The 23,605-nt window shown below is 42.7% G+C and overlaps 1 protein-coding gene across 1 annotated transcript in view; it reads left to right on the top strand.

Moving 5' to 3' along the window:
- Positions 1-23,605, top strand: part of LOC117523024 (sodium/potassium/calcium exchanger 3-like) — a 325,317-nt gene that overhangs the window by 174,488 nt on the left and 127,224 nt on the right. The gene's annotated exons all lie outside the window — the stretch shown is intronic.

Raw genomic sequence — 23,605 nt, 5'->3', positions numbered from 1 at the left:
CTTTTGAGCCAGCAATCGGCCATCTTTGTACTCCTTATAGAGGCTGTGTGATGACGTGCGCAATGTGAGTGTCCAGTCGGAATTGGTTCACCGTCACATGGTTTTCCAAAATCCAATCGTAGGGCAGCTTTACCTCACGTAAAAAGCAAAAGATCGTTTTCAGGAGTGATATGTTACTAGTTGGCCCGTTTGAATAGCCCCCTGGGTGCTCCAATGAGTACATACTATTAGTACATACTCAGTGTGCCCTGGGCCATTACGCACATCGATCAGTGAAAGCAGGAGCAGACGGAGAGCCTCTGATGACAATCTCACGTGCTCAAACAAAGAGTGTGTAACTGTCAGGACTGCTCCACTAGTTTGCATGTGAATGTTACTGGATAACTCTGTTGCTTTCTCTGTGTAAAGCACTGGTTACCATATCAATGGACAACAAAAGGCATAGACCAATTTGTATATATTGTTCAAAATGTGCATTTGTGTTTATTGTTTGAACCTTTTTGTTGTACAGTTTTTCACACAAGACCTCAAGTTACCTTTATAAAGTGTCAAAACAGTTGTTTATTGTAGTTTGCTGTGTGTTTTGAATGAATGTGTGTGGAAAATTATTTTTCGCTTTATTTTTTCCTGGCCTATTTTTGATTGTACGCCTTTATTACACTTATAAAACACAACAAAAACATATATAGGGTGTTCCCAAAAAATATACAACATTTAAAACACTCGGTTTGACCCTTAAATGCTACAAACTTAATCACTTATGTTTCTTTTTTACTTGCAGAGACCCTGAAGTTTATGTTGATGCCAAGCAAGACCCAGGAAAATGCCAAGATTAACCATACTACAGCAAACAAAAATTATTGAGTTTTGGCACCAGACCAAGAGTGTCAAACAGGTGCAGCGACTTTATGCTAGACTGACAAAATGCAGGGCCAATATTGACATTGACTTCAACCTTTCAGCTTTCTATCCAGCCATACATTTATTTCCTAGACATATGCTTTGACCATTTTCTTTGTTGATAAAATGTTGCATATTTTTTTGGGACACTCGATATATTCTGATAGCAAAGGCTGTCCTGAAAAAAAAGAGATATAAAACTTGATTGTGGGATGCAGGGAGAGCTGTTAACAGCAATAATAAAACATTTATGCCAGGCGAGTGAACTGTCCAAAAAATGCCCTCGGACCCCAGAGGGTTAACTAGTATCAATTATTTTATCATTATTTCTAGTATCATTGTTATTTTTTGTCATTATTGTTATTATTGCTGTTATAGCTTACTCTTTTTTATTTTATATAATTTGTCACAATTATTAATTTAGTATTACCTTTCTTACATTGTACTATTGTTATTTGACTTACCAGACAACAGTGGAAACAAGTGTTTTTCACTTTCTTATGCTATCTGTGTATTTTTAAGTGCAGTTACATATGTACTTTGTACATTATTTTACTCAATCAATCAATCAAGACTCCATTACTGAAGAAAAATTATGTTGAAGCTTGTTTAAGGGCCCATTCACATATAGTACAAATAAGTCCAACTTAGGGCGATTCATAGCGGTACAGCTCGTATGAGTGAACCACAAAAACATTGCGATGTGTAACCACATCGTGCAGCTGCTGTGAAAATAAAAAAATAAAAAATACATGCCACCCACTGGATTCAAACCTGCACTTTCAAAAGCTCTGATTACCAGCCAGAAACTTTACCACTGAGCTACCATTGCTGGCCTGTAATTAGTGCGGAAAAATGCTTGAAATCAACAAGGACATGGAAGAGGTGCGCTGTGGCGCAAAGGTGAAAGATGTTTTATATATTTCCATGTGAGAACAGCAGGCAGAGACATGCGCCTCATGGAGGAATGTTGTAAGTTTATGTCCTTCCAAACATGGAACGTGTCCTCCAGCTGGGACGTCCAGGAGCTTTACAACCACGGTTGTGAGCAGACACACCCCCTGTCCGTTCAGTGCCCAGACGAATATGTCACTCTCTGTGTTATGTGGTCATTCCTTTTCGTTACTTGTTATGTAATTGTGTATGTAAGTATTGCGGTGGTTTCTTTGTAATGTGTACACTGAGCGGTCATCCAGCTGTCAGTGTGCTGCGATCGGCTGACAGGCCCCTCCTGTGCTGTGTGCGATCAGACCTGGCTGTCCGGCCGCTCGTGTGCGCAAATAGTTGTAGCAACAGGTATACGAGCCGTTAGAGGCAGCTGCGATTTTACACATATTGCATACAATTTCTGCTTCATGCGCACTTCATGCGCAATTCAGCTAAATTCGCACTATACTGAGTATACCAAAATAGAACTTTTACATGCCATAATACACACCATGTTCGTAAGTCAAATGGCACTGCACATCACCCACAAAACACCACACCAACCCTGAAGTTTGGAAGTAGAAACATCATGGTGTAGGGCTGTTTTTCAGCATCTGGCACTGGCGCAATTCATGTAGTAATTATATAATTGTAATATGTATATAATATGTATATAATAAGTAATATGTAATTGAAGTACCGATGAAGGGAAAATGTATAGAGACATTCTTGGTAAAAATCTGCTGACATCTACCAGGATGATGAAGATTAAATGTGGGTTGACATTTCAGCAAGACAATGATTCCAGACACACACCCAAGGAAACTGTCATTTGGTTTCACAGAATGAAAATAAATCTGCTAGAATGGCCCAGCCAATCACCTCACTTGAATCCTATAGAATATCTATGGAAAGAAATAAAGATCAGAGTTCATAGATGAGGTCCAGAGAACCTTCAAGTTTCTCCATACAGGAGGCATCTTGAAGTTGTCATTACCAACAAAGGGTTTTGTGCAAAGTACTAAATAAATTTCAGTATGTTCAATACTGAAATTTTAATATGCACAACTTAATATCTATACTTATTTGTTTTAGTTTCTTTGCATGTATGAATTAGTTGGGTTGTTCCCAACATCTGGTGAACAAATATGTGTGTGATTGTATTTATATATATATATATGTCACCTGGCTTAACCGTTCTGTGTCCATTTTTGGGAGAACCAGGACATGCTGATGGGAAGTGAGCTGCTGGAACAAGACATAAATGTACAAAGGAAATATTTAGAGAAGGAGAGAGATTTGTCCTCACTTTTGGATTAAAGAGCATCGTTTTTATAAATTGACACATAAAGAAGGCTGAAATTTTAAAATTTGCTTTGATTACATCATAAAATAGAAACGTACTAATGTACTCAGGAAGCTGGGATGAACTCTAGTGAGTTTAGAAAATTTTCAGTAGCTTTGCCAACAGTGGATTTCGGATAAGGCAGAAGAGTTTCCATTGGAAAAAAGTACTCAACTGGGTCATATCAAATTATTTGTCAGATATTTTTAAAAGTGAAAGAAATTGCCCTTTAGCAACAGAAATGTACTAATGGTGTACCAGATTACCTGACAGCTGCCACAGATCTGCAGCCAGCACAACCAAATTGTACAGAGACCAGTTACATGGAGCCTCACTGTAACTTGGCTTAAGTCTTCACAACAATGGTTATAGTTTTTTGTGTGTGTGTGTGTGGGGGGGGGGGGGGGGGGGGGGGGTTCACTATTATGAAATAAACCACCCTCTTCCCTCTTCCTGTTGCCTTGGCAACCAGTCAGTTGTATCACCTGCCAGTAAGTTTGTGTGTTTGTGTGCATGCCACCATGTGTTCAGGCTGTGACCTGTGTGTGTATATTCTACAGAAAGGTAGAAATAGATAGAAAACACATTCCATCTGTGCTTGTTTCTTTGATCTCCACTTCATTGTTGTGATTACCACTAAGTATCTTGACCATTGACCACACCTTTGCTTTTCACTCATTGTGCATTATTTGCGGATTTATTGCCAGCAGCTGTGCGCCGTGCCGTCTGTTGGCATATCACAGATCTTGCAGTGGTGCTTAGCGGCCTCTCCTGCCTCAGCGTGCCGCGCTGCATTCCTCTGGACCACAGGGGATGTTTACATTTCAAAAACCTGTTTGAAACAAAAGTCAGACCCAAGTCAGTGAGATCAAGTTGGAGAAACAAGGTGGCGCAGTGGGAGATTAGAATACAATCATAAAGGTGCGTTGTGCATGCAGCGCTCCACAGTTCCAAGTAGAAGCTGTTCTCCACATTGTCGGCCTTACATCGGACCTGGTCCTGGAGGGTATTGGACCCCACCAGGGCTGCCTTTTGTCACCAATCCTGTTTGCGATGTTTATGGGCGGGATTTCAAGGCGCAGTCAGGGACTGGAGGTAAGCCTGTAGCGGTAATCAATATATCGACTTATTGTTTGATATATAAAGATGAACACAAACTTTTTTTTCTGGCCTTGATATATCATCTTTTACATGCACATTTGTTGTTGCCAACAATTCAGTGACTGGCATGGCTTCTTTTGTCCCTCTCAGTCTGCAGGATGCGGGATGTGTGTCTCAGGTCCCTCTGTGTGTGAGGCGCTCCGCCCATACACACACAGAGACAGAGTGAATGGTTGCAATAAACAGCCAGTCAAGTTGGCTGCAGATAGTTATGAATCCAGAAAGTTTTTAAGCTTACTGTACATAGACTTGGTTTCAAAGGGTAATTCCACAGCTCCAGCATGGGAACATTTCAGACTGATGTTGAATGAGACTTATTGCATATTTAAAGCACAGCAGTGTGTTTGTGTATTTTTTGTGTGTTGTGTGTTGATCCCTGCAGCAAACATTGGCTGCTCACAGATGATGCGAGAGGAAGCGTGTACGTTGAAAACTAGAACAAATGAGTGCAGGCTGTTATTCACCAAAAAAGGCACACAACTGGCTGTAAGAGGGAGGGGGGCTAATAAGTTTAACCCTGGTAGTTTTTGTTTTTTGTGAAATAACATTGTGCCTGTGTGCAAAGTAAAATATGGTGAAAATTCCTTACTCTGTAAAAAAAAAAAAATCATTTGCGAAAATTTGTAAGTAAATTTCATAGGGGGGCTGATCATTTTGACCTCATCTGTATATCATCTCTCATCTCAATTTGCAGCCAAGAAAAAAAAAAAATTCTGTGATGAAATGGTGCAGAAGCAAACAGCATCATTTCTGGGTGTTCAACATTGTCTTGTTTTCTTTTCCTCGCGGCCCTCAACACTTTTCTGTTCTCATCTGTGATTTGTCAAAGCAACTTCTGTGGCAACTCACTTCTCCTCTGAATCAGCCAAAAGCACGTTTCAGTGAGATGCAGAATGGCTGTCATGAAAAGTCTATATGAGATTATTAAATAGCTGAGCTGGAGTAAGACCAAACTCTGCTGCTTTTTCACAACTCTTTCTCTTCTCATCTTCTGCATTCTTTGCTTCCTTCATCTTTTATAATACGTCTTAATTTCAGTCTCCTTACTGTTTTTCATGCTCAAAGTCGGGAAGTTGCAACACATTTTTTTTTAAAGCTTGATAAATGAGTACACCAACTCCAATTTGTTGACACAGTAACTCAGAAACAATTAATGGAATCATATTTATACATATATTTGGGCCCTGACAAGGGCCCATTTGACTGGTATTTACCCTCGGTAGCATGAAGCGCATCAAAGTCCCTTCCCCGACAGGGCATCAGTATGTCACAGGTTACTTCTCAAGCCAAGGTCAGTACCCATTTACAGTTGGATAAACGATGCAGATAAAGTGTTTTGTCCAATGATGCTGACAGGCAGCATTAATTATGTAGTGATGTAGTGTCACTATTTAAGTTGCTCAGTGTTCTGGTTTAGTTGCTGGATTATTTCATCACAGTTCTCATTCTATGATGTGTGTACCTGTTGTTATTCTTCCTGACACTTCAGCCACAGACCAACATTCCTCCTTTCATCTAGCTGTTTTGGACTCTGACCCATCTGTAGACAGTTATGACACTTTTCTTGCAAATAAAGCACTTTTTCTGTAATCTGCTGTGTGGCTGTCTTGTTTGCATTTTGCGTTCATGTAAGACAAATCATAAAAGAATAATCCATCCAGGTTATGAACCCATCAGACAAGAACTACAGCCATTAAAGCACTCCTCTCTGAAATTAATTTACTTTTTAATTGCCACCGCTCCTGTTACAACTGAGCTGGAAGATATAGATGTCTGGTTACCCTCATGATAATGGCTATGCTTCCAACAGACTGCCCAGCCACCCTCAGGATGACCCGTGAGTTTGAGGGGCTGCCCTCTGGACGACCTGCCAGACTCCCTGACCGATCCTAGCCAGCTGCACAGATGATATACCTGATGCCCTGAGTGATCCCAGCTGGCCACACGGACAAGCTGCGTAACTGTAACCTGCCTTTGAAAAGTACTATTTGTTGAGCCTTTGATTTTTTTTATGTTATTTTAGTGAGGAAAGTGAGTCTTTTGTACTTTTGGAATCTTGTTACAGACAGGCTGTTGAGCCTGATTTATGCTTCTACAACTCTGTAACTTGATGACCACGCAATGACGTTGAGATGGGCATAACAGTTTCGATGTTGTCCGTTACATTAGTGGGTGCTATAATACAATTTACTGCCAGAATAATAGGGAGTGTGATGTGGAGAACAAGGCAGGGACTTTCTTTCCGCCTGCACTGCCACTGATCCTGGCTAGTTTTTTTTTCCCTTCCTTTTTCTAGACCATTTTGTCCCGCAAAGAACTCCATTTCATTATACAATCATCAACCTCCAAACCACCATTACTCCATGAATTGCAGGTCATTTGAGCGTTTTTGTAGTTTTTTGACTCCATGTTGTAAAGTTGGTCATATGTGTGGACTTTTCTGCTAAACGTTTCTGTATTTGATCCATGACTGAAATGTAATCACTGGAAAAACTTAAATCTGATGGGAGAGGAAGGAATGAAACTTGATAAGTGGCCAGTCACAGCCCTTGTGGTCTCCGTCATTTCGACGTGTAGTTTCAATTTTTTGGAGGTGCACGTCAGGCTACGGAGAGGCGCTCAGAGAGGATTTACAGCAATGCACAGAGCTCTGTGTCACTACAGAGCTGCATAGACGGAGAGGCATAAGCTTTACACTTGTTGGAGTTGGTGTGAAGTGAGTTCAGGATGTTTTTGTTGTGATTGTCTGGTCTGGGCATCTGTCATCTGCTGTGGATTTTTGGATTATATTTAAGTGATGCCAGTTTGATTGCTATTTAGTTAAAGGTTAAAAACGAGAATATAAAAGATTGAACAAGAGATCTGTTAGACTTTGAGCATAACAGTTGTGTGTATTTTGCCCATTCTCAACCAGTTACAGAATGGAAACTTTCACAAACCTTGATGTGTTTGTTTAGAGAAGACATGAACAAAGTAGAAATCCCCAAAACAAAGGTCACTGCATTCTCTAAAATAGTATGAGACAATTTCTTCCCATAAAAGGGAACTGTTTATTTGCTTTATTTTTTCTGTCTTAGCGCTTTGTAGGATGAGCAGTATCTGCCAAAATTATATACCTTAAAAAAGAGGCTCATTTCTCCTAAACAAGATAAGAATAATTTATTTTGAACCAGTTGACTGAGCCCGCTTAAAATTTCAAGAAAATGAGTTGTCATTACCTTTAGACATTCTTAGGCACACCACTGATGATTAAAAACTAAAAAAATATTTATGTAAACATAGGATTTATATCAAGTTATGCATTTTTCAAAATAGCTATTTCAGGAAAACAAGAAGCTAGCTTCTTGGGTTGACATTCATTATGTTGCTAAATATGAAAACTAACTGCAGAAAGATTTGGAATTATTCAGCAAATTGAGGAAACAGCATAGGACTTGGACAGCAAAAACATACGGTGCATCCAGAAAGTATTCACAGTACTGCACTTTTTCCACATTTTTTAATGTTCCAAAATGGATGACATAGATTGTTTTTCCCTCACAATTCTACACACAATACCCCATAATGACAATTTGTTTTAGATTTTTGCAAATTTATAAAAAAAATAAAATAAAAGTAAACAAAACCCAATCACATGTACATAAGTATTCACAGCCTTTTCTCTGAAGTTCAAAATTCATCTCAGGTGTATCTTGCTTCCACTGATCATCCTAGAGATTTTTCTACAGATCAATTGATCAAATCATGTCAAATCACCTGATCAATTGATCAGGTGATTTGACATGATTTGGAAAGGCACACACCTGTCTACATGTAAGGTACCACAGTTGACAGTGCAATCTCAAAGCACAAACCAAGGACTCTTCCTAGAGCTGTGCCAGGTGAACTCAAAGCACACCATACCTGGCTAAACTGAGCGATCACTGTAGAAGAGCCTTCGTCAGGGAGGTGATCAAGAACGTGATGGTCACTCTGTTAGAGCTCCAGCATTCCCCAGTGGAGAGAGGAGAACCTTCCAGAAGGACCACCATCTGTGCAACAATCCACCAATTAGGCCTGTATGGTAGAGTGGCCAGACGAAAAACACTCCTTAGTAAAAGGCACATGACAGCCCACCTGGAGTTTGCCAAAAGGCACCTGAAGGGCTCTCAGACCATGAGAAACAAAATTCTCTGGGCTGATGAGACAAAGATTGAACTCTTTGGCATGAATGCCAGGCATCATGTTTGGACCAAACCAGGCACCATCCCTACAGTGAACCATAGTGATGGCAGCATCATGCTGTGGGGATGTTTTTCAGCAGCAGGATGTGGGAGACTAGTCAGGCTTGAGGGAAAGACGAATGCAGCAATGTACAGAGACATTCTGGATGAAAACCTGCTGCAGAGTGGTTTTGACCTCAGACTGGGGTGATGGTTCATCATTCAGCAGGACAATGACCCTAAGCACACAGCAAAGATATCAAAGGAGTGACTTCAGGACAACTCTGTGAATGTCCTTGAGTGACTCAGCCAGAGCCCAGACCTTAATCCAATTGAACGTCTCTGGACAGATCTGAAAATGGCTATGCACTGACGCTCCCCATCTAACCGGATGGAGCTTGAGAAGTGCTGCATGGAGGAATGGGCAAAACTTCCCAATGACAGGTGACACCAAGCTTGTGGAATTATATTCAAGAAGACTTGAGGCTGTAATTTCTGACAAAGGCTCATACTTATGTACAGTGGGGCAAAACAGTATTTAGTCAGTCCCTGATTGTGCAAGTTCTCCTACTTAGAAAGATGAGAGAGGTCTGTAATTTTCATCATAGGTACACTTCAACTATGAGAGACAAAATGAGAAAAAAAAAATCCAGGAAATCACATTATAGGATTTTTAAAGAATTTATTCGTAAATTACGGTGGAAAATAAGTATTTGGTCAATAACAAAAGTTCAACTCAGTACTTTGTAACATAATCATTGTTGGCAATGACAGAGGTCAAACGTTTCCTGTAAATCTTCACCATGTTTGCACACACTGTAGCTGGTATTTCGGCCCCTTCCTCCATGCAGATCTCTTATAGAGCAGTGATGTTTTGGGGATGTCGCTGGGCAACATGGACTTTCAACTCCCTCAACAAATTTTTCATGGGGTTGAGGTCTGGAGACTGGCTAGACCACTCCAGGACCTTGAAATCCTTTTACGGAGCCACTCCTTTGTTGCCCAAGTGGCGCGTTTGGGATCATTGTCATGCTGGAAGACCCATCCACGTTGCATCTTCAGTGCTGTCATTGATGGAAGGAGGTTTTGTCTTAAAATCTCATGATACATGGCCACGTTCATTCTTCCCTTAACACGGATCAGTCGTCCTGTCCCATCTGCAGAAAAACAGCCCAAAGCATGATGTTTCCACCCCCATGCTTCACAGTAGGTATGGTGTTCTTGGAATGCAACTCAGCATTCTTCTTCCTCCAAACACAACGAGTTAAGTTCTATTTTGGTTTCATCTGACCACATGATATTCTCCCAATCCTCTTCTGGATCATCCATATGCTCTCTGGCAAACTTCAGATGGGCCTGGGCACGTACTGGCTTAAGCAGGGGGACACACCTGTCACTGCAGGATTTGAGTCCCTCTCTGCATAGTGTGTAGCTTTTGTTACTTTGGTCCCAGCTCTCTGCAGGTCATTCATCAGTTGGAACAGACCCTCCGCTGTGTGACATCCGCGCACCCGACGGCCTGGAGTAACCATCTGGCCTGGATCGAGTATGCACATAACAGCCAGGTGTCTTCTGCCACTGGCCTCTCCCCATTTGAGGTGTGTCTGGGGTACCAGCCCCCATTGTTTCCCGTGGTGGAGGGAGAGGTCGGTGTGCCCTCGGTCCAGGCCCACCTGCGGAGGTGCCGTCGGGTGTGGCGCACCTCCCGTTCTGCCTTGTTAAAGGCCCGGACGAGGGCTAAGGCCCATGCAGACCGCCGGCGGTCCCTGGCCCCTGCATACCAGCCCAGGCAGGAGGTGTGGTTATCAACGAAGGACATCACCCTCCAAGCGGACTCTCCTAAGTTGAAAGAAAGGTACATTGGACCATTTAAAATCCTCAAGATCCTCAGCCCTGCCGCAGTGAAGCTCCAACTCCCGGCTTCACTGCGGATCCATCCGGTTTTCCATGTGTCCAGATTGAAACCACACCACACCTCACCCCTCTGTGCTCCCGGTCCGGCGCCGCCTCCTGCCCGGATCATTGACGGGGAGCCAGCTTGGACAGTGCGCCGGCTCCTGGACGTCCGTCGAATGGGCCGGGGGTTCCAGTATTTGGTGGACTGGGAGGGGTATGGACCCGAAGAACGCTCCTGGGTGAAGAGGAGCTTCATCCTGGATCCGGCCCTCCTGGCCGATTTCTACCGCCGTCACCCGGACAAGCCTGGTCGGGCGCCAGGAGGCGCCCTTTGAGGGGGGGGGTCCTGTGGTGTGGGCCGCCAGAAGAGGAGGTACTGCTGGCCCACCACCAGAGGGCGCCCTGCCTGAAGTGCGGGCTTCAGGCATGAGAGGGCGCTGCCGCCACGGACACAGCCGGGGGTGACAGCTGTCACTCATTATCTCATGACAGCTGTCACCCATCTACACTTCATCGTACTACTGCATAAAACCCGGACGTCATCTCCACCTCATTGCCGAGATATCATCTACCTGTGAAGGTAATATTCTCTGCTGTATCTGAACTTAACACTGACTTTATAGTCTGAACTTCTTTGCAGCCGTTTTCCTGTGGGTGTTGCCTTATCTGTGGGATTGGCGTTTTGGTGTGATCAGCGACGGCTTCGCTTCACACCCCAACCAGATAAGTGGTTAACAGGAGCTGCACGAGTGTGTGATTAGAGGTGGAGGTGACTTTCCACCTTTTGACTGTTTTTGTTACTGGGTGTGCACACACCCACATCTCACTGTTTGTGCTCCTTGCCAGCAGTACCAGATCCGACAGTCGGGGACGGTGATCACCTGGGAATTCGGGACTTGGCGGCTCCAGTATTCACCAGGTTCAGTGGCGGCGGAAATCGTGTGGTTCCGGCTCTTCTCAGGACAGACATCTTCTATCCTCGAGCCTGCCCACACGTCACCTTTGTGTATTGACTGCTGTCAGATTCTGAGATTGTCTGTATATTCGTTGTGCACATTCACAACATTAAATTGTTACCTTTTGGCTCATCTATTGACCGTTCATTTGCGCCCCCTGTTGTGGGTCCGTGTCACTACACTTTCCCCAACAAACGTGGGGAAAGAAGTGAAGCACTGTGAATACTTTCTGGATGCACTGTAGATTAGTGGGTCAGTGTGTTAGTATTCCAGCCAGTTTATATAGAGAATAACTTAAAAGCAATAAATGGTACCTTGTACACATTGTTTTTTACAATAGGGGGCCTCACGGGAATGTTTGGGAACCACTGTTGTAACTCATCAAACTAAATAAAAAAAAATAGCCCATAACTACAATAGACTTGATTAGTTAATGGTGACCTTTAATGCATCAGTTACATCTCAACAGCAGATTTTTCCTAATAGCCTATAAAGTCGCACCCACATTTCACCTGCAGCATATCGGTAGTTACTTTCAAGGGGTTGAAATGGATCCGTTGTCTTCTTGGGTGGTTGCCATCCATAACTCAGAGTGGTTCCAAGATGTGGCAGATGCAGCATCATGTGGCATCATCCCAGGCATCAAAATTAGCCTGAAAACAGTTATTCACCTTTCTGTTGGTTTGCAGAGGTAATGATTTAAAAATATAATTAAACAATGATCAGTCAAGTTTAAAAACAGACACACTAGTCAGTGCTCTTCTGTGCCACTTCCATTCCTTTATATCACATTTGAACTCTCCAGAGATGACCTGCTCTGACAGTTTCAGTTCATGTGGTATAAACTGCTGCAAGCCAAGGGTGCAGCACACTTGAAAGTTTTGCCTTAGTTGCCTCGGTTTATTTTGATACAAGAAACTGATAGCTCAATAGGTTTCAGTTTTAGATATACTGGTTGTAATACTGACAGATACATAACAACAATGGTACAAGGAAACTTCTTCAAAAAGGGCACACCAGCAATGAATGAATCCATGTATCCTGTGAAGTCTACCCTGACCAATATATTGGTTGGTTGATAATATCATCATTATATAACCGCTGAGTAGATCATTATCATTTGATTGGTGGCTTGTTTGTCATGTGACATGGACTATGCCAGCAAAAAAAAAAAATTAGCGGACTCAAAGTTATCGGAACTAAATTCAGTGGGAGCTAATTGGTCCGCTGATGGTTTTCAAAGTTAGCTGAAAAGCTAATGCGCTAACAAAAATGTTAGCTTCACTAGTTAGCGGTTAGCGGATTAGTGGAACTGTGCCCACCACTGTTCAGGGTTAGACTCACAATAGTGTTAATACCCTGGAGTTGGTCCTCGTTCATGGTATCACTGTCACAAATACTGATATCATATCTGTTACGTCAGTGGTTTCAGATCACTCACTTATTAAGTTTACAGGCTCTTTGCCTTGTTCACTGGAATGAGAAACTTATTTATCATCACGACAACACATTAATTCCTCAACTACATTTGAACTTGGAGGCACACTGCCTGTTATCGTTGGGCCTTGTCACATCTTGATGATTTAGCCAGCTTATGCCGACCGTATTTAAGATGCTGGCATACGCGGGTGTACATCTAATAAATTATACAGCTGTCTAGACATGGTTCCGTTATACCGTCCCTATGGTATGAGCGGGTTATGAGAATTCTTGACAGGCAGAGCGGAGGCAACCACTGCCACCCTTCCCCCTAGTGCGCACCTCTGTCTCTGTTAAGAAACAAGCAGCTAATGTTAGCGAGCCCTGCATCATGACTGAAGGACGCAAAGCCTGCACTGAACTTTTCCCTCTGTCTAAAATGACCAAGTCGGGTTTTTCGTTTTATTTTCTGCGGAATATCCCTTCAAGCCAAAAACAGTGGCAACAAAGCCACAGATCTCTTATAGAGCACAGTGACACAGAGCAAAGGATTACATGGAAGGAGTAAACTTTATCCCATCTTTGAAACCACTGAGAAGTACAATTGGTGGACACGAGTCGTGCTTGTGGTCGACCAAAGTTCTCCCACAAACATGTCAATAAGGACAAATACATCTGTTCCAAGCACTTTGTTGGTGAAACTGGGCCAATATTGAGCATCCACAATTCTGGACCTTATTCCAGTTTCTCTCTCTCTGGCCCAGTCACACAGCACACGACGATTCCTGAACGAAGGGAAAAAGTAAAAAAAAGTCACAATTCATTGAAAAAAGGTGGACTAAAGAGCTTTATCACCGAACAGCCTGCAAAGCAAGAGCACAAAAGGGACGAAAGAGCAACTTAACAAAACCGAAGCTAACGATCTCGATGCTTAAATGAAAAGCACCTGGAGCCACAGCTGGAGCAGTGTGTGTGTTATATGGCTGGGGGGGCCTGGCTGCCGGTTTGTTTGTCTTTTGGTTTCCTCCCAGGTGGCGTGCATTTGGGACTGAGTGGCTGTGTTGCTGAGGCTGTCAGGACCTCACCCTGATCACCTGCGACTCGTCAGGACTCACAGCTGTGGTGCATCTGGATGGAGTGGAACATGTTGGCATTTAAGACTGGAGTGCACAGTGTGTATTTGCCAGAGACTCGACCTTGTGACCAGACGGGTGAGATCGTCGTCTCGGGAGCCATCTCATCAACAGCGGATGCTGAGAACGTCCAGGTTTGATGCACAGTCTGTGAAAGAGGAGGGGGTGAGGTCACACGCTCGTCAGCACACTTCCTGAGGTACGTTAGATTTTGTGACTAACATTTATACAGTCAGTAAATGTGGTGTCCCTCACACCTTATTATATTGAGCTGTTTGTTAGTCATGTATCAGCTTCCACTGCAGTGGAGTTTTGTGAACTGGATGTTCCATGCCTGCAGGTTGGGAAGCTGATCAGTAATCAAGCCAGGAAGTGTTTGCTGTTTGTACACCTTTAAGTGTTCTGTGTGTAGAGTGTGGACTCACATAATGGTTCCTTCTTTCACAGACTCGGTTGTTGGGGCCACCTGGGGGGTGTCGGCGGGGTCCTTGGGTCCGAAACAGCTTCTGGCTCCGGACCGTTAGCGCTGCTGGGAGCGCACCACGCCAGGCCGCACCTTTTGTTATTATATTATCACTGTTATGTATTAAATTCAGTTATCCTTTGTACCGTGCTCTGCTTATTTCATACTGGGTCCTTCAAACGCTGGTCGGTTCTCCGAGCTGCGTCCGACACATAACAGTGTGTCTGCATCTCTGAGTTCCAGGACTCGGGGCTGGGATGGAGCTCGTAGCGTTGAGTTTTGGAGAAACTGCAAACACAAGCTGTGAGATCTGTGTGCACATCGGTGGACCACCTGCTTTGGCTCCTCGTCCAGAACAAAAGAGGGATCATCTCCTTCATCATCAGAATCCTCACTGTCTGACGACATGCTGCGCGCTCCGTCTTGCTCAAATAAAAAAAAAAACCTCTGGTGTGCCGTGGTCACTGCTGTATCACAGTATTATGTTCTAACCCATATATATTGATTTATAACAGAAAACTGTCAAAAGGGGAATAAATATAAGTGTAAAGATGATTGAATATATCAGAGCAATAAATTGATCAGTGTGTGTGAACGCCACACATTGACTCACGTGCGATTACTCCACCAGCTGCAGCTGATCCACAACATGAATTCTTGCTTCCAGAACAGCTCTTTTTTATAATCATTTGATTCATCTACCTGTTGCCACATGTACAGAAGGGCTGGATTGTCATTACACTCATATTGTTATATCTAATAAAAAATAATAAGCGCACGCAGGAGCTGCTGCTGCTGCTAATGCTACATTCAAGTACCGTCAGAAATTACACAACTTTTTTGTTGTTTCAAATTCAGCAGTTGCTTGTGAGAAATTAATTAATTGTGTCCACACAAAATTCTTCCCTATATAAGCTGAACCCCCACCCAGATAAAAAAAAATCCAAGCAAACAGGCTGAATTTGCCCTGTAATTTCCGACGGTACATGAACGCAGCAGCAGCCTCAGCGCTCACAAACCAGCTTCTGCACTGTGTGAAAACATTCAGCTGGTCGACCGAAGTCAAACTAAACAATAACATTACAAAAACTAAACAAATGATTAAAAAACGTCAAGAACGACAGCAAAACAAAAAGTGGATGAATTGAGGTTTTCGTTGCCCTTCCTTCAAATTTTTCAACAGTTTAAAAATCCTGACAAAGCGCCAGCTGCAGGAAAGAAGCTGCGCGAAGGTTAAACGATGCCAACGAAAGTCCAGATTTCTTGTTTTGTTAGGGCTTTGTTGCCCTTCGTTAAGTGCTGTGTGACTGGCCCTTAAGCAAGTAAGTCATGTTTCCCACGGGGAAGATGCTACATGTCAAAAAGAGTGACTATTATTTTGTTATTTTCTCTAAAATTATCACTGGCATAGTGCCCGTAGCGGTAGACACCGCGTCAATTAGTGCGCCTGAATCATGCGCGCTTCATATGCAAATAGCCATAATGTTGTTAAAGCACATTTTAAAGCTTTACATAATACTGTGAAACTGTGGTATTTTTGCCCATGGTTATCATACCGTCCAAATCTCATACCGGCCCCTGCTTACAGCTGTCACACCTTGACAATTTAGCCAGCTATGCTGACAACCTCATTTTCACTGAGTGGTCCCAGTTGGTACTGCTGAGCAATGTGATACATTGACTACCAATCTAAGTGAAGGCAGTGTGATGTGTGCTGGTTTATGGTTGGTTATCTTTATAGTTCTTGATAAATAAGGACTAGGTGCTGGTAGGGTTGTGGAAACCGGTGACTTAGATGTTAGAGGATAGCGTTACTGACCTTGACTTCACAGATTATTCTGTTCTATTAAAGACTAACATCCAGGCCTTTATTGACTTCCTGGACTCAGCTATCAGACGTGCATCTGTATATTCATTCCAAAATAATAATAATAATAACAATGATAATGTTAAAGGACGGAGTTTACTAATATTCTGGTCTTTAATTATCTAACCCAGATGTACAGTGGCTTGCAAAAGTATTTGGCCCCTTGGTATTTCACACATTTTAATTTATTGTGTCTCTTTGGGGATCCTTGGGTACCACTGGAATGCCTTTGTGTCAAAAGACTGGTTGCTGCGGGAGTATCAGATGAGGAGTATCACTTGGTCCCTTCCTCTGTGCATGATCCAGCACGTGTGTGTCTGAGTGTTGAAGATCCCAGTAGCTGGAGAACACCAAGGGGAAGGCCACATTTCACCTGGATGCAGCAAATAGATGGTTACTTTTGAGATGCAGGAATGGAACGGTCGTCTGCCTGGGTGGTTGCCATCCAACACCCACAGCAATTCCGTGGTGTTGTGGATGCAGTGAAGTGCAGCAACAGTGCATGCTCCCAGACTTAACCTCATAATCAAGATCATGTTTAAACTGCAAAACATCAAGCCTCAAGTACACTTTTATTTTTATTTGTTTTTTGTCATAAGGGTTGATGACAAAGTGTTCACAGTCTTTCCCATTTTTAGTATATATTAGCACATATATTGGTGTATGGTGTAATTTTTTACTGTAGCAATGCTAGGTGGGACGTATAAGGTTGAACAGCACAGCTCATAGATCGCTATTTAAAGATGAAAGTAATTAATGCACTGACAAATTTTCAGTGACTAGCGTAGTGGGATGGTTCTATGTTCTGCTTGGGAGGAGAACTGGATTCACTCTAACAGCAGGACCCAACCAGGAAATTAGTAGTGTGACTGGAATCTGATGGCAGGGAGATGTTAAAAGTTCAAACATGCCCAGAAACAAATAACAGACTCAAAGTCCAGTAGGCTGGACTGGTTCAGAGATAACTTCACTTGAGATTGCGAGGGTGTGTCTTCTGGTGCCGACAGGCATGGAACTGTTACCCTCTGGGCTAACACAGGATGAAGGCGGTGGTCAGAGGCAGGCACAGGTTTGACATTGAGCGGTTTGACAGATGTTGTTAGGCTGAGGGTGAGACATGGATCCAAAACTGAGGACTGAGGTCCGTTAACAGGCAGGCAGTCAGTCAATGATAGGTCACTGGTCAAAGGTAGGCAGAGGTCAGGTAACAGGAAGACAAAGATGAACAACACTGGGTGACTTTGGCTCATGGTTTGGTAAGATCACCTGGCACTGAAGAGGAGCTACAACCTGACCTGAATAGGACAGGAATAGACACAGATGTACATGGTTGAGGGGCAGGAGTCATGTAGAGAGAGCAGGTTAGGAAGGGGAGCCAGGTGTAACGTTTACTCAATAATATCTGTAACTGTATTGGCCACTCAAAAAACAAACAAACAAAAAAAAAAAAACATTCATATTGGTCAGGCTCTGTTACGGCACATATTGTCGCAACGACAATATATGCCGACGTTCATGGCCACATTGCGGCACATAGTGTTGCCCGCGACAATATGTGTACAGGTTTTACAGTACATATTGTTGCCAGGGACGACATGTGCCAGGTGTGTTACGACATACAATTCACTGCACCAGTGACAATATGGGCCATGAACATTGGTACATATTGTCACTGATGTGCTGCAACAGTTTTGTGTGTGTGTGTGAGAGAGAGAGAGAGAGAGAGAGAGAGAGAAGTCATAATAATTTTGCATTTTATTAATTTGTGTATATAGATGGATTTGTAGCCATTTTTAAGTATTTCTGTTTTTTTAACTTTGTTGTTTGTTTTTCTATGTCATGGGGACCACAGTGGAAATCAGTCTGTGCTTTTTCGTGTCATCCTTGGCAAGTACACGTATATTGTCAGTGTTATTTCATATCATGTATTTTGCTAGATCAATCAAAGAGAGAAAGAGAGCGGGGGGGGGGGGGGCATGCAGGCCTCACAAAACAATAAGGCTTTCTTCAACAATATGTTGAAACGTTTGCATACTGCAGCCATGTTGTACTTCATGGGAATCCAAACACAGGACTGAGCAGGTGCCTTGACACTTGCAAGAATTAGACCTGTGCACCTCGTGCGTAAAAGCTAGTTGAATTCACGTGTAAATCTGTGGATCAGTGCAAGAATTGTCAGCACAGTGTAAATCCCAGTGTGATAATTGTAATTGTGTAATAATTCACTAACATCTGAGTGCTAAAAGTCATGCTGAAACAATGTGGCATTCTGCAGCCTGTGCAGAAGCATCTCCGTGTTACGCATTGCCCGTCACTACAAGATGGATCAAACCATCTTCCTCGGCCCTGTGCGCACTGGTCAGGAAAAGTCCTGACGCTGTCGAGAAGGTAGAAATGTAATCACAGATTTGGTTCAGTAAACTACAGTTCTGTCACTCTCTTGTATCAGTGTGCAGGGCATTTATCCCCAAGCTGCACTCTAAACTATTTATCTTCAATTAAAACCAACCAAGAACATCATGCCAGTACTCTGGAAATGCAGAGAGTTTGACTGTTTTTGGGGTCAGGGGTGACAGATGTTTCATATTAAAGCCACAGTTACTAAAATTAACAACACTTGCAGATTTTCACCGTGTCGCATTCCTGCTTTGGGGCTGTGGTTTGGCATACTGTTATTTTTGCAGTACCATCTTGTGAACCCGTACACTGTTTATCTTGTAGAGTGCATTGCACAACTATCATACACTAAATCACAACTAATGTTAATCATTTCTGTAATAACTGCATTGTGCCAATAATTTGTCATCTTTCTCTGAGTACAGGATCTCTCTTGCTCTCTCCCTTTCTTTCATGCACGCACGCACACACACACACTGTCACCTATGCTGTGAGTGTTAACAGCAAAAAGCAGGGCTCAGCTGTGGTGTGGTGTTGAAATGAAGCTGTGTGACAGAGAGCCTCAGTGCTTTGCACAGTTTGATTACCCATAATCAAACAACACAGAGTCTTTTTTGACTGCTGCAACTTGCCCAGGAACATTTCAACAATATTTCTGATCCATAGGGACTGTTTATTGAGATATACTTTATTGATCTCACAGTGGAGAAATTATGTTTACACTCTAGTTACCTCAGACAGCAGTTAGTCCACAATTATTACTTGTTTACCATAATAATGGCACACATCTGAATTAAAGACAGCACATACACATTTGACATTGTTTATGTGCACTAAGTTTGAAGAAGTCCGTTATCCGAATTGAGGCAAGTGGGTGAAGGCCACGCAGCAACCCTGAGATGTGCCGCCGTCAGCTTGGAGGGGAAAAAACATGGGCTGCAGCTAAAACTGCACCGCCCCTGCCAAAGGGGGAAGGAGTGACATAGCAGGCGCGGAAAAGGGGAGTGTTGCTGGGGGATAGGAGGTGGGTGGGGGGAGGGAATGGAGCATGCTTCAGTCCTGTGAAAAGGAGTTTATTGTCTTTGTGAGTTGAGATAAGAAACAGCCAATGTTCCCCAGGCCGAAAAAAATTCCTCTGGAGGAAAACAGTTGGGCAATTTGATCGTCAGGCTTGATAAGCCTGTAATGTTATGGTTTGAGCAGTGAAAAACACTTTTTAACAGTTCCACTTGCACAACCAAATCCCAATTATGAATTAAGAATATTCCCAATTATGAATTAAAAATATTCACCGGCCTCTGAATTCTTCAGCTTCAACTGCAAGGCACGCATCTGCTCCAAGATGTCATCCAATTTGCGTCTGAGTTCAAGAGTCATTGCAGTCTGAGAATGCACTGCCTTGCCAACCTCTTAATCATGACGGACAAATGAGGGGCCGTGGTTCTTGATGCCGGCGTCTTGCAATTTTCCGGTAGATCAGGGCAGCACATAAGCCAAAAAGTACCAGCCCTGCTACCATAAGATCAAAAATGAATAAATCCTCAACATCCTCAATGGAGAAAGGCGCCAAGCATGCCATACGCCAGGGACTCCAGGAGTCGAGAACATAGCCCGCAGGATACGTTCCATCTGGGCAGGTAGGATCCCCCGGTCCTGACCTTCTTGTAGAAGAAATGGTGTCAATAACGTTCAGAGACCAGCTGATTAATTCCATGGTTAGTCCAATAGATCCAAAAAACAATATAATTTGAGGAATTCACAGTCTGGTGAAGTAGGGACTTGAAGGTTAAAAGCAGAGAACAGCGATAAGGGAGAGTGGAGGAGATGCGACCGCCCTCGTCGGAGTCCCAAGCTGAAATTGAAGTTTTCTAGAGGCATCGTAAATTTTGTCAGGGAATATTTGGAAGACAGGTCACTTTGTGAAGAGGTGGCGGCTTTTGGGTGGATTGACGAGGTTAAGTGGTAACACAGTCTTTCATCTTAAGACATTCCGGATTCCAATCTCTGAAGAGTCAGTTCTTTGTTAAAAGTGGAAAATTAAGGCAACTTTTGATTCTGTAAAGATTTGTCTGTGACAAATTTCGCTCCAAAGCAAAGAGACATTTGAAGGTGCATCATAACCTATTGGACACTTGATGACACCCGACTTACTGTTGCATTTGCTAACAACCCCATTGATGCTTTGTGCCCCATTGATGCATTGTGCTTATTTCACAGCAAGGATGAAGACGTATCAACACATAAGTCCTTGTTATATAGTCTACATGAGTCAAGGTTGTTCATTGTATGGTTAAAACCAGTTTCATTCTTGTGTCTGGACATTGAAATAACTCGACACTAAGATGGCTGAAAGTGCAGGTCCCGAGTCTTGCTGTGTATTGTCAAGAGGAAGATGAGAGACAACAGACCCAACAATACAGATGAGCTGTTGTTACCAAACCAACCTTAGCTTCCATAAAACCTCAACAGTACCACAGGCTGTTTCCACACTGCAGTGATGCAATAATTCATGCAAAAGGAGTCTCAACCAAGTAGTCCGCCCATAAATTAATGTAATAATCAAAAGTTTGATACTTCTGTATTAGAAATCTTTTGGTGTGCTTATATTGCAAAGCTAACATCAGATAAAACAGAACAGCAACACACGCATGGTGACCATCACTAATACTAATACTAAGGCTTTACTCCCCCCAAATGCACAGTCTCTTTCTGAGGGAGGCATAAGATGAAAGCACAAATAAAACATTTTTACCTGTTAATCAGGTTGTGCAAAACATAAAGTTCTCCATTTTTCCAGCTCACAGACTGTGCAGACCAGAGCCTTGGCCACAGGAAGAGGACATGATTGAACAGACCCCCCCTCCCCCAACACCCTTAAGCCCTGGTCCCACTGACGATTGAAGGATGAATAATGAGCCACGTAGCATGTTTTTTAATATTCAGCTAACAAGGCTCTTCTCTGAGCATGGCGCTAATTTCAAAAAGTTAAACATTTAGCAACAACAGCTTGGGGCGGTATGTGTATGATGTACTACAATGACAAACAAGGATTTTAGAGGCATGTTTGTGGTGAGGACGAGGTTGTTAAACGCCCATTATTCAAGCACCTGGCGACTACGAGGACGGGCTATTTTGGACAGGCTCAGCCCTCTTGCGCACTACAATTCCACCTGCTTTGTGCGCCGGATGCTGGATATAAAATAATTATTTTTGTAGGATATTAATCATTTTCTGTCAGAGTTTGGATGTTGAAAAAACATCTCTAATCACTTCTGGAATCACAGAGGACATTTGGAGCTTTTTTTCTTCTCTCTGTCTCGTGCTGAGGTGTAAAACATATTTGGAACAGCCTAAAAAGTAATTATTTGTAATGTTTATATTGTAGTAGCTTGGAAAAACAGTTGCATGTTCATTCCTTTTTTATAAGCAGCTGTAAAATGTATGTTTATGATAGATTTAATATCTTGTGTTATAATTTGTCAGATGAGGTGCGCTCTGTTCGCACTGACACAATGACTCGCACTCAAGATGAGTATTTACGCGGAACACCAGCGCGCAAAAGAGCAATTTTGCAGACATTAATAAACAAACGCAAAGTTAAAAGTTGGATCACGGTGTCAAAATGACTGTAAAGCCGTGGAAGAAATAAAGCCAGCAAGAAGCGCAGAAGTGACTGTCTAGGAACCTGTAGTTCGGTTCTAGCTGGTCTGGTTATGCATGTGTTTTGTGTTGTGTTGTGGGGGGGTTTTTGTGGGGGGAGGGGGGGGAGTGATCCACACAGTTGCAGGTGTATATAAGTAAAGCGGTGTCTTTTTTTTGATCACAGAGAGCTGGGTGAACACAGAACTGCTGCATTTAATGACTCTGGAACACAGGTGAACTGCAGCCTAATGCAGGAATGGGCACACTGGCCAGACTGTGCAGAAGCATCTTTATTGGACTGCGTTTAAAAAGTGTGACAACATCTTGAATGTATGCTGTGAATTGAAAACCCACACTTTAAAGGGACGAAGTGTGTGAGGGCTGCAAGTTTGGACCAAACCCATTCCTAAATGTGCACCAACGTTGTGTTACATGGCATTACATGGCTTATATGTGGCTTGACGTGGATCATATGCGGCAACACGAGCCATTCAAGGCTGGAAGGAGCTCAAATGACAGGTCAGTCATGGCTCACTAGAGGCTGATACATAGCACATGCGAGGTACAGAGAGGCACATAGAGGCATCTTAGTAATGTGTGATAGCTTAAAATGTGGATAATTCTTTGAATAATCGCTGACACACCCATCAGTGGTGCATTATTCATGGTTTATTATTCAGTGGGACCAAGGCTTTAGAGTAAATGTCCGCTTTTGTTAATGATAATAATAATAATAATAATAATAATGATAACATTTAAGAGCTAAAATGTTGAGTCAATATTATCCTGTGCCTAAATTGCACTACCATTCTGCATTAAGTGGAATTGATGAGCCATATAAACATCTTTCCTTAATTTAACTTTTCTGCACAAGTAAAATGGAATCTGAAGCAATTTTTGTAAAGCAACAACTAAGATGAGCGTAACTGGGTCTGTTTTGGGGTTCTCCCTTTAAAATCATGTCTTTTAGTGTTAGGGAAGCCATAAATATGAAAATCATTCAGGCTGTTAGGGTTAATGATCTTATCATCCAAACATGTAGGTTGTGATGTAGTTTGGGATAGGGTAAAGGCAAAGAAATGGGGGAAATGTGCAAAAGAAAACTCCAATGCATCATACATTAAGCAGGATAAATAAAGTGCCCTATTTTCCAGTGTATAAGTTGTGTTTTTCTACAAGTTTGGGAGGCCCTGTGACTTATACTCCAGTGCGATATACGTATATACTCTGAAAATATGGTATTATAAAGTTGGGTTACACACCAATTCCACACACTACAATTTATGCATGCATTTAA

The sequence above is a fragment of the Thalassophryne amazonica genome, chromosome 13 (genome assembly GCF_902500255.1).
Source record: "Thalassophryne amazonica chromosome 13, fThaAma1.1, whole genome shotgun sequence".
NCBI classification, from domain to species: Eukaryota; Metazoa; Chordata; class Actinopteri; order Batrachoidiformes; family Batrachoididae; genus Thalassophryne; species Thalassophryne amazonica.
The sequence above is the reverse complement of the archived record's forward strand: the minus strand, read 5'-3'. Positions and strand labels throughout refer to the sequence as shown.